Here is a 13,013-nt window from a genome sequence, read left to right as displayed (position 1 = left end):
ATCTGCTCCATCAGACTCAATTTCTGTTAAGTTGGCTTCCTCCACTGTGTTCTCTGAGAGCTCTCATGTGACAGGTTACCTTCCCTTTACCCTCTTTATCAGTCAGAAATAATTTCATAAGCATCTACTCTGTACTCAGCATTTCCTTTATATACAGGCCAGTTGTCTGATGTGGCTTGGCTGATGTTTCAGGAAGTTTTCTTTGTTGTTGAAACTGTGCTTAATGCTCTCCCTGGCTTATCTGCTTCCATATCCAGAACAGTCTTGTAAGAAAGAGTCTATTAACTGTGATTTACAAAAGAAAAAGCAGGCAGAGAGAGGAGAAATGGCTTGTTAAAAACCACACAGCTAATCAAGGGGCAGAGTATGGATGCTTACCCCACTTCCTCAAATTCTAAAGCCTATACATTTATGACTATCAAATAGCAGAAAAGTGAATAGGAACTCCTCTACCACTGTTCTTCTCATGAACAAAGTGGATTCTGTTGAGGAGACGTAAATAAGAAAATTGCTTGGTCAAATAAAAATGAATGTCATTGCTTGGTTAAATAAAAACAAATGTTATTACTAATCAGGTGAGCAGTATCTCCAATGCGCTGGGGAAAAAAAAGTCAGGAAATCACTTATTTTCAGAAAAACACTAATTATACAGATATAAATTCTTCTGAGTAAAAATGCCAAGAACACTAGTGTCGTCTTCAGCTTAAATAGGCCTTCTCTAGTTTGGCTGGCATTGAAATATTAGAATTTGATCTTTATTCCTCCAGGAAAAAAAAAAAGCGCATATGTATAAAATAGCATGTATATAGTTGTTATGGACTGTGTCCAAACTCTATTAAAAAAATTCTAAATGAGTAGCCCATTTCACTGATTTTGAAAATTTCACAGTATAATTTGGTAGATATTTCCGTTCCATTAAATGGAATTGATATCAGACTTACCAAAATTAGATATGGCTTCTCTCTCAGGTTAAGACTCTGTCTTAACAATTTTGAAAGCAGCAGTATAGTAAATACAAGATTCCAGAGCAAGAGTCCGCACTGTTTCATGCCCGATGGTTATGTGCTGCATGGTGGGGCCTGAGTTTGTGTGACTCAGCTCTGGGAATGAATGACAGAGGGGTTTCCCTCAACTCACAGCTGAACAGGACTAAAGTTCTGAGAAGAAAAATGTACAATGTACAAGCTCTTTTCACTGTTTCCTCAAGGCAGAATTTAATGGCCTGTAGTGACATCTAGTTGAAGCATTTTCTTAACTGCCTTTGGAATATGCTTCCCCCTAATCTTTTATAGAAACAGAAAAAATCAGATTTTTTAAAAAACTGGTGGAGACTTTGATGTGAACTTTTCATGTTGCCTCCAACAACTGATTGTGCAAACCAATAAGTAATGAGAGCAGGGTTGAGAACCAGTGGCCTGCCCCATTACCAGAAAGAACAATTGCTTTTTTTCCCTGTATTTTTGACCCATTGAATTTTGCCAACTAGCCAACTAAATTTTTAATTCTAAATTTTCCTAGGTTCTAAGAGGAACAGGCAGATAATAGAAAACAATAGTCAATGTTTTTCTTTACTTTTCCTGACATATAATTAAGACAGATTAAAGACATTCTAAAGTATTTATTGGGCTTCCCTGATGATTCAGTTGGTAAAGATCTACATGCAATGCAGGAGACCTGGGTTCAGTCCTGGGTTGGGAAGATCCTCTGGAGGAGGGCATGGCAACCCACACCATGCAGTATTCTTGCCTGGAGAATCCCCATGGACAGAGGAGCCTGGCAGGCTAGTTCATTGGGTCCCAAAGAGTCAGACACGACTGAGTGACTAAGCAAACACAAAGCATTTGTTGCTCTGTTCACCTTTTGGTTCTATAGCTATACAAAATAACTATAGTCCCAGCTATCTATAATTCCTTTTTTCATTTTCAAAATAATCATCAGTTCAGTTCAGTCACTCAATCGTGTCTGACTCTTTGCAGCCCCACGGACTGCAGCACGCCAGGCTTCCCTGTCCATCACCAACTCCTGGAGCTTATTCAAACTCATGTCCATTGAGTCAGTGATGCCATCCAGCCATCTCATCCTCTGTCGTCCCCTTCTCCTCCTGCCCTCAATCTTTGCCAGTATCATGGCCTTTTCCAGTGAGTCAGTTCTTCACATCAGGTGGCCAAAGTATTGGAGTTTCGGCTTCAGCATCAGTCCTTCCAATGAATATTCAGGACTGATCTCACTTAGGATGGACTGGTTGGATCTCCTTGCAGTACAAGGGACTCTCAAGAGTCTGCTCCAACACCACAGTTCAAAAGCATCAATCTTCGGCACTCAGCTTTCTTTATAGTCCAACTCTCACATCCATACATGACTACTGGAAAAATCATAGCCTTGACTAGATGGACCTTTGTTGGTACAGTAATGTCTCTGCTTTTTAATATGCTGTCTAGGTTGGTCATAGCTTTTCTTCCAAGGAGCAAGTGTCTTTAAATTTCATGGCTGCAATCACCATCTGCAATGATTTTGAAGCCCAAGAAAATAAAGTCTTTCAATTTGTTTCCTCATCTATTTGCCATGAAGTGATGGGTCTGACGGCATGATCTTAAGTTTTCTGAATGTTGAGTTTTATGCCAACTTAAGCAACAAAATAAGCATATATTCTGTTTTTTTGCAACTTTATGGACATATAGTTGAAAAAATTGTGTATACTTAAGGTGTTCAGATGACACCACCCTTATGGCAGAAAGTGAAGAGAAACTAAAAAGCCTCTTGATGAAAGTGAAAGTGGAAAGTGAAAAAGTTGGCTTAAAGCTCAACATTCAGAAAATGAAGATCATGGCACCTGGTCCCATCACTTCATGGGAAATAGATGGGGAAACAGTAGAAACAGTGTCAGACTTTATTTGGGGGGGCTCCAAAATCACTGCAGATGGTGACTGCAACCATGAAATTAAAAGATGCTTACTTCTTGGAAGGAAAGTTATGACCAACCTAGATAGCATATTGAAAAGCAGAGACATTACTTTGCCAACAAAGGTCCGTCTAGTCAAGGCTTTTCCAGTGGTCATGTATGGATGTGAGAGTTGGACTGTGAAGAAAGCTGAACACCAAAGAATTGATGCTTTTAAAGTGTGGTGTTGGAGAAGACTCTTGAGAGTCCCTTGGACTGCAAGGATATCCAACCAGTCCATTCTGAAGGAGATCAGCCCTGGGATTTCTTTGGAAGGAATGATGCTAAAGCTGAAACTCCAGTACTTTGGTCACCTCATGCAGAGTTGACTCATTGGAAAAGACTTTGATGCTGGGAGGGATTGGGGGCAGGAGGAGAAGTGGACGACAGAGGATGAGATGGCTGGATGGCATCACGGACTCGATGGACATGAGTCTGAGTAAACTCTGGGAGTTGGTGATGGACAGGGAGGCCTGGCGTGCTGCAATTCATGGGGTCGCAAGGAGTCGGACACGACTGAGCGACTGAACTGAACTGAAGATGTTCATCATGATGCTTTGATATACAGCTCTCAGTATCCCCAAGGCATTGGTCCCATGGCCCCGTGGATACCAAAATCCATAGATTCCCAAGTCCTTTCTATAAAATGATGTAGTATTTGCATATAACCTATGTACATCCTCCTGTATATTTTATATCCTCCTGTATATAAGTAATCCTGTAGATTACTTATAATATCTAGTGCAATGTAAACATGATATAAATAGTTGTAAATACAATGTAAATAGGTAGGTAGTTGCCAATGTGGCAAATTCATTTTGCTTTTTTGACCCTTCTGGAATTTTTTTTTTCCAAAATATTTTCAATTCATAGATGCAGAACCCATGGGTAGAGGGACCCAACTGTTCATTGTGAAATGAATACCACAGTCAAGCTAATTAATACATCCACCACCTCATATGGTAACCTTTTTAGTTATCTTGGTGTGGTGCGAATACTTCAGATCTAATATTTTAGCAAATTTCAAGTATATAATGCAATATTACTAACTTTGGTCACCATGCTGTACTTTAGAGCCTGCAGACTTACTTATTTTATAACCAAAACTTTAACCCTTTGACCAACCTCTCCCCATACTCCTTCTAAAGTTTGAACTGCCCCACTATAAGAATAGACACAGGTAGGATTGGCTTTTTAATCACTCACATTCTAGTCTCAAAAATAGTATGGAGGCAACCATAATGAATCTCCAAAATTAATACTCAGATGAAATAAGGAAAAAATATGAAATATTCTCATCTAAAACAAAAATCATTAAACTCAACAAGCTTTGATTGTTTTCTGTGGTACAGGCACTTAAAAAAGCAATGTATTATGCAAAGTCCTTGTTCTCAAGAGAAACTCTCTGTTCAGATAATGATAACATACAAGTAAATTCGTAAAAACAGCATCAGGTAAGGAAAACTGTTAAGAAAACATTAACACTATCTGTTGTCATAGATTCCCTTCACATAGAACATTTAACAACATCCAATGGCACCCCACCTAGAAAATCCCGTGGACGGAGGAGCCTGGAAGGCTGCAGTCCACGGGGTCGCTGAGGGTCGGACACGACTGAGTGACTTCACTTTCATACATTGGAGAAGGAAATGGCAACCCACTCCAGTGTTCTTGCCTGGAGAATCCCAGCGACGGCGGAGCCTGGTGGGCTGCCGTCTATGGGGTTGCACAGAGTCAGACGCAACTGAAGTGACTTAGCAGCAGCAAGCTCAGAAAAAAAAAGGAAAGAAAGGAGGCTACCAGTGTAAGTCTCAGAAGTTACTAGAATGTACTGTAACTTTAAAAAAGAAAATAACCTAAACTGAATCAGTTTTTTGTGTGTTACGCTGTGTTATCAGAGACCTCTGGGTCTCAGTGAGCCAAGAAGACTTCATTATAAAGTTTCTACTACTAATACTATCCTGGGAAAAGGAATACTGTTTTTCAGATTATGTCAGATGTTTTCCTCTATTGGCTATTTATGCATCACATAATTTGGAGAAGGTAGTAGTTAAGGTCATCTAATCTGATTGCCTCGCACTATGTGCTCAGTTGTTATGTACAAGTCTTTGCAATCCCATGGTCTGTAGCCTGCCAGGCTCATCTGTCTGTGGGATTTTCTCAGCAAGAAATACTGAGGTGGACTGTCGTTTCCTCCTCCAGGGGACCTTCTTGACCCAGGGATCAAACCCATGTTTCCTGCATCTCTTGCACTGGCAGGCAGATTCTTTACCATTGAGCCACCTGGGAACCCTTTGCTTTGCATTGACTGTGTGGATCACAATAAACTGTGGAAAATGCTGAAAGAGATGGGAATACCAGACCACCTGACCTGCCTCTTGAGAAATCTGTATGCAGGTCAGGAGGCAACAGTTAGAACTGGACATGGAACAACAGACTAGTTCCAAATAGGAAAACGAGTACATCAAGGCTATATGTTGTCACCCTGCTTATTTAACTTGTATGCAGAGTACATCATGAGAAACACTGGGTGGGAAGAAGGACAAACTGGAATCAAGATTGCTGGGAGAAATATCAATAACCTCAGATATGCAGATGACACCACCCTTATGGCAGAATGTGAAGAGGGACTAAAAAGCCTCTTGATGAAAGTGAAAGAGGAGAGTGAAAAAGTTGGTTTAAAGCTCAACATTCAGAAAATGAAGATCATGGCATCTGGTCCCATCACTTCATGGGAAATAGATGGGGAAACAGTGGAAACAGTGTCAGACTTTATTTTTTGGGGCTCCAAAATCACTGCAGATGTTAACTGCAACCATGAAATTAAAAGATGCTTACTTCTTGGAAAGAAAGTTATGACCAACCTAGATAGCATATTGAAAAGCAGAGACATTACTTTGCCAACAAAGGTCCATCTAGTCAAGGCTATGGTTTTTCCAGTGGTCATGTATGAATGTGAGAGTTGGACTGTGAAGAAAGCTGAGTGCCGAAGAATTGATGCTTTTGAAGTGTGGTGTTGGAGAAGACTCTTGAGAGTCCCTTGGACTGCAAGGATATCCAACCAGTCCATTCTGAAGGAGATCAGTCCTGGGATTTCTTTGGAAGGAATGATGTTAAAGCTAAAACTCCAGTACTTTGGCCACCTCATATGAAGAGTTGACTCATTGGAAAAGACTCTGATGCTGGGAGGGATTGGGGGCAGGAGGAAAAGGGCACGACAGAGGATGAGATGCCTGAATGGCATCTTCAACTCGATGGGCATGAGTTTGCATGAACTCTGGGAGTTGGTGATGGACAGGGAGGCCTGGCATGCTGCAATTCATGGGGTTGCAAAGAGTCAGACATGACTGAGCGACTGAACTGAACTGAATGCCATGTTTATCTGGCAGTCTTTTTTTTAATTTTGATTTTTTGGTCTGGGTTCACCTTTTGGAAGATAATGTACAGTGACAAAGACTGTTGTAATCTACATATCAGTTTTTACTGTGGAATTTTTTTAAAAATTTCATTTATTTATTTATTTTGGTTGCACTGGGTCTTTGTTGCTATGAGCGGCCTTTCTCTAGTTGCAGTGAGCGGGGGCTACTCTTTGTTTTGGTGCGCTGGCTTCTCAATGCGGTGGCCTGTCTTATTGCAGAGCACAGGCTCTAAGCACACGGGCTTTGGTAGTTGCAGTGTGTGGGTTCAAGCTGTGGAACATAGGCTTAGTTGCTCTGCAGCACGTGGAATCTTCCCAGAACTGGGATCAAACCCATGTCCCCTGCATTGACAAATGGATTCCTATCTACTGTGCCACCAGGGATGTCCAGAATGTATTTTTATGATTAGGAAAGATCACATTCTGGTTTATAGTGAAGTACTTTGAAAATTTAGGTAGTATGAATTAAATCTTCAGAGACTGATCATCTCAGGCTGTTCCATAATACTGATATCTAAACTCTAGGTTGTGACAGGCCCCTTCTGCTACAGCCATTCTAACAGCCAGATAGTGTCTTTACCTCTTTAAAGAATTAGAAAGGAGCTAACAGTATGGTGATAATCTTTTTGCAATATGTAAGTGTAGCAAGTCACCATGTTATACACCTTAACCTTACACAGTGTTATGTGTCAATTTTATCTCAATAAACCTGGAAAATAAAAGAATTAAAAAGTTAAATGGAGACTACATCCTTAGCCCACCCTCTCCTTTATAAAGTGTGTAAATAATGATAGAACTTTTATTGTCAAGAAATCATATCCCATTATATATTTTAGACAAAGACTAGCATCCTTTATAACCATAACAGAGTTTGACTATTATAAGTTAATGAATATTGACCTTAAAAATATTGACATGCTGACCAATATCTGTTTAAAAATAATACCACTTCCATTGTTGGCATTCATTGGTCAAATATTCTTAAATCAATTCATAAGTTAGAAGGGAACATGCTATTACTTACTCTGTTAAACATATTAGGAAGCCCTGCCATACCAAGATTATTCTTTTGCCAAGAAAGATTAATAATAGTATCAGCCCTTGAATATTCAGGCCTAGAAAATGGCAAAGGAGCTTTAAAAATTCTTCTCTCTATTAGAAAAAAAAAAAAAAAGGCCGGCAATAGTTGTCAGAATTGACTTTTTCAGAAGTGGAAATTAATCAAAAGCTTGCAGCAACCCCATGAGCATTTATTCAAGGAAAACAGCTAAATCTCAATAAAGACAACAACAACAACAAAAAATAAATAAAGACAACAAACTTTGTGGCATTTTAATTTACCCTACTCCCATCCCCTGCTTCCTAGCTCAGCAGTAACTTAAAAAAAAAAAAATAGCCCACATTTTTGGTACCAGAGGGAACAGAACAGAACTGGAGTTCTTCACAGCCTGATTCTGAAAGAACTGCAGTTATTTAACTTGTCTGGCGGTTCCCTGGAAGACTCTATTCAAAGGTTTATCTCTATTTGATGTGACTAAAGCTAACGTATCACTAAAAGCTTTTATGTAGAGTCATTGTCAAAACCATTTACTGGGAAATTTATATCTCAGTTTAGTATATTTTATTTATTATATTGGAATGTAATTGCTTTATAATGTTGTATTAGTTTCCGCTATACGAAATCGTGAATCAGCAATATCATATGCCCTGTCTGTTAAGCCTCTCTTCTGCCTTCTCATTCTACCCCTCTAGGTCATCACAGAGCATCAAACTGAGCTCCCTGTACTATACAGCAGTTACAGTGGAGGAAGCGGGTGGGGGATGAATGAGGGAGTAGCGTTGAGATATATATATATATATATATATATATATATATATATATCCTGGTTTAGTTGTTAAATCGTGTCTGACTCTTGTGACCCTGTGGACTGTAGCCTGCCAGGCTCCTCTGTCTAAATCGGGTAGCTGGCAAATGTTTTAATCACAGCTGCCTAAAGTGATGAATAGTACAAACAATAGGTTAAAATCCTTGAAAGGAAAAACTGAGGGAGAAGACCTTCATTATGGCTTTGAAAGGTCTTCAATACATTCTTGGGGATGCAGAAAGCCATGCACATGTGTAAAGGCCATGTGCATGCTCAAAAAATCTGTGATGGCCTAAGCTCTAACCTCTGGCTGACCTTCAGGCTCTGGACAAGCAGGAAGTGAAAACTAAAGGAGAGTCTAAACTGCCTGGCTGAGTGTGGATGATGTGTCTCACAGAGGTGCACACAGAGCCTGTGGCAAAAACTGGGGGATTTATTGGTGTCAAGCAATCTTTATTGATTCATCAGCTGATGACTAAGCTGAGTTGAGATTTCTGTGGCCACATATCATGAAGAATACAAACTTTGCAAAATTAGCTCATAAAGTCACTACATAAACAACAAATCAAACAATTAACAACAACAACAAACCTTGGGGAGGAGGCAACCTGATGTCCAGAGTTTCCACATTATATTATATTAAATTCCCAGCTTTCAATAAAAATAGACATGCCAATAAACAGCAAAGTATGTTTCATATCTGGGGAAAAAAATTTCACTCAAACCTGTACCTAAGGAAGCCTAGATGTTGTGCTTATGAGACAGACACTTTTAAATCAGTATTTTAAATATGTTCAAGAGCTAAAGGAAACTGTGTATAATGAATTAAAGGAGAATGTGAGAACAATGTCCTAACAAATACATGACATCAGTGAAGAGATATAAATTATGAAAAGAAGGCAAAGAGAAATCCCAAAGTTGCAAAGTACGATAGCTGGAATGACAAATCCATGAGAGGGCCTAACTAGATTTGAGCAGGCAAAAAACAAAGAATCATCAGTCTTGAAGAGAAATCAGTTGAGGAACAGAAAGAAAAAGAATGAAGAAAAATGAACAGATCCTCAGAAATCTGTGGGGCAGCTTCAAGGTGACCAAAGTATGTATAGTGAGAGTTCCAGAAGGAGAGGTGTGAAAGTGCTAGAAAGAATATTGGAAGAAAGAATGGTTAAAAACTTACTAAACTTGATGAAAAATGTTAGGCCACTCAACCGAGAAAGTAAGAACTGCAAGTAGGATCAACTCAAAGAGATCTTACTCCCAGATACATCATAATAAAGACAATCTTGAGAGCAGCAAAAGCAAGAGATTTAGCAGATATAAGGGATCCTCAAAAGGCTCATTATCTAATTCTTCAGCAGGAAACCCAGACATTCAAGGCCTGAAAGAAAGAGTGTCAACCAGTAATTCTAACAAAACAATTCTAAAACATTGAAGAAAATAAGACATTGATAGAGAAACAAATGTTGAGAGAATTTATCAGAAGAAAATCTGCCCTTTGAGAAAAGAAGAAATCCTTCAAGCTGAAATGAGAGAATACTAGAGACTAACTATAATCCACAGGAAATAAATAGAAATAAAAACACCAGGAAAGGTATTATACACATAAATGTAAGAGGCATCACAGATATCTTGTGTGTGTGATTAAACCAAGTGATTATAAATGTCATAAAGCAATAATTATAAATCTGTGTTGGCAGACACAGTGTTTGTGCATAAAGATGTAATTTATATGACAATAATAGTTCAAAGAAGGGGGCTGGTACAGATCTACACAGGAACAAAGTTTCTGTATATTATTGAAATCAGGTTTATATTACTTGAAATTAGATTTTTGCATAAATTAAGATGTTAATTGTAATCCCCAGGATACCACTAAGAGAGTAACTTAAAAAATATGCTAAAAGAAATGACAAGGAAATTTAATTATTATCCAGGATATACATAAATATGTGTGTATATGTATATATATAGTCCTTCAGTTCTTCCACTAATGCTTTTGTGTTAAATATATATTTATATATAGGATAATATTATATAGTAATGTTAATATTATATTGATATATAATCTTCACAATAAATATATATTATCCCTAATATTATATTATATAATACAATAATAAGTATATGCTTTCCAGGTGGCTCAGTGGTAAACAATCTGCCTGTCAGTGCAGGAGACTTGGGTTCGATCTCTGGTTGGGAAGTTCCCCTGGAAAAGGAAATGGCAACCCACTCCAGTATCCTTGCCTGGAAAACCTCATGGACAGAGAAGCCTGGTGGGTTACAGTCCATGGGGTCGCAAAGAGTCAGACACGACTGAGCAACTTCACTTTCACTTGAGCAACTAGACAACAACAACAATCCTCATAACAATTCTATGAATTTGATAATATTATCCACATTTTATAAATGAGGGAATTGAGGAAAAGTAACGTGCAATATTACACAGCTAGTAAATTGCAGAGCTGGAATTTTAACTCAGACATCTGACATCGGTCTGTGTACTTTATGCTGCCTGTCATCATATTGATCATAATCATCTTCCCTGTCATTTGAGGAGAGCTAACTGTTGTGCCAAAATCTGTTGGATCATCGAAAAAGCCAGAGAGTTCCAGAAGAACATCCATTTCTGCTTATTAACTATGCCAAATCACTTGACTGTGTGGATCACAACAAACAGTGGAAAATTCTTAAAGAGATGGGAATACCAGACCACCCGACCTGCCTTTTGAGAAATCTGTATTCAGGTCAGAAAGCAACGGTTAGAATTGGACATGGAATAACAGACTGGTTCCAAATAGGGAAAGGAGTATCTCAAAGCTGTATATTGTCACCCTGCTTATTTAACTTATATGCAGAGTACATCATGCTAAATGCTGGGCTGGATGAAGCACAGGCTGGAATCAAGATTGCCAGGAGAAATATCAGTAACCTCAGATATGCAGATGATATTACCCTTATGGCAAAAAGTGAAGAACGACTAAAGAGCCTCTTGATGACAGTGAAAGAGGAGTGAAAAAGCTGGCATAAAACTCAACATTCAGAAAACTAAGATCATGGCATCTGGTTCCATTACTTCATGGTAAATAGATGGGGAGACAGTGACAGACTTGATTTCTGGGGGCTCCAAAATCACTGCAGATGGTGAGTGCAGCCATGAAATTAAGACACTTACTCCTTGGAAGGAAAGTTATGACCAACCTAGACAGCATATTAAAAAGCAGAGACATTACTTTGGCAACAAACATCCATCTAGTCAAAGCTATGGTTTTTCCAGTAGTCATGTATAGATGTGAGAGTTGGACTATAAAGAAAGCTGAGCACCGAAGATGCTTTTGAACTGTGGTGTTGGAGCAGACTCTTGAGAGCCCCTTGGACTGCAATGAGATCCAGCCAGTCCATCCTAAAGGAAATCAGTCCTGAATATTCTTTGGAAGGACTGATGCTGAAGCTGAAACTCCAACATTGTGGCCACCTGATGCGAAGAACTGACTCATTGGAAAAGACCCTGATGCTGGGAAAGATTGAGGGCAGGAGGAGAAGGGGATGACAGATGAGATCGTTGGATGGCATCACCGACTCAATGGACATGAGTTTGAGTAACCTCCAGGAGTTGGTGATGGACAGGGAGGCCTGGCATGCTGCAGTCTATGGGGTTGCAAAGAGTTGGATACGACTGAGTGACTAAACTGAACTGAGCTGTTATGCCAAGCGTTAAGTCTACAGCAGGATCACATTTAATAGCTCTGTAATGTAGGTCCTATTTTTTTTTTCTTATTGAGAAAATTGATGCCCCCAAGTTTAAGTAATTTCTCACTCATTTTCATTGTGTTAGACAGCAATTCTCCACTGTTCCCTGGACCCACGCCCTTTGCAATAACTTCTGTAATTCTTCCCATCAAGAGGTAAATTTCATGTTTCTGGTCCTCGGATTCAGAAGTTAACTTACTGTGGCCAATAGACTATAGACAAAGTGATATATCAGTTCCAATCCTGGGTCTCCAGAGCCCCTGTGCACTACTTTTCTCTGTTCTGTCTCTTGAATCATTGTCCACTGCCATGAGAACAAGCCAGGGCTAACAGGCTGCTGCTGAGACCGTACTGAGCAAAGACATCTCAGATGACATCATTCTAGACCAGCCAACCTGCCAGCAGACCACAGATGTGAGAGAGGTCAGCCAACCAGGAGACTTGTGGAAAATAATTGCTATTTTAAACCACTAATCTAGAGGTAGTTGTAGCTACCATTAGTATGGTAGCAATACATAACTGATACAGTCAAGTAGCCAGGATGTGACAGCATCTCTCTCACACAAATACACACACACACACAAAGACATGACCTGCGGGCTCTGATCCATGCAGCTTGATAACAGGAGACTAAGAAATTGATTTAACCCCACCTCCATTCATGAAGCCACGAATGTGGAGGGGGCACAGGAGACCCCCTGCCCTAGCACCAGCATTGGTTGAGTAGGAGGGAAGAGGAGGGGAGGGGCCTCCGAGAACTTTCCAGCCTCTTCAAACTAAAAGACATCTCTGTTGCCCCATCTCTGTTCCTTTCTTAAGAGACCCACCCCTCAGCCTGTCCTTCCTTCCTTCCCCTCTCCCTCGCCCAGACCTGGTGGATCCTTCAGACCTTTTCCTCTTTCACTCCCTTTGCTGGGGCGGGTGCTGTTTGTATGTGGAGAGTAGATCTTTGAAGTTCCTGTTCTTTTCCAGCCCAAGTCTCCAGAAGTGGAAAGGTGGAAGTGAACAGATTTTTCAAATATAAATAAAGGGTTTATAAGACACT

The sequence above is a fragment of the Capra hircus genome, chromosome 5 (genome assembly GCF_001704415.2).
Source record: "Capra hircus breed San Clemente chromosome 5, ASM170441v1, whole genome shotgun sequence".
NCBI classification, from domain to species: Eukaryota; Metazoa; Chordata; class Mammalia; order Artiodactyla; family Bovidae; genus Capra; species Capra hircus.
Note: the sequence above shows the minus strand (reverse complement) of the source record.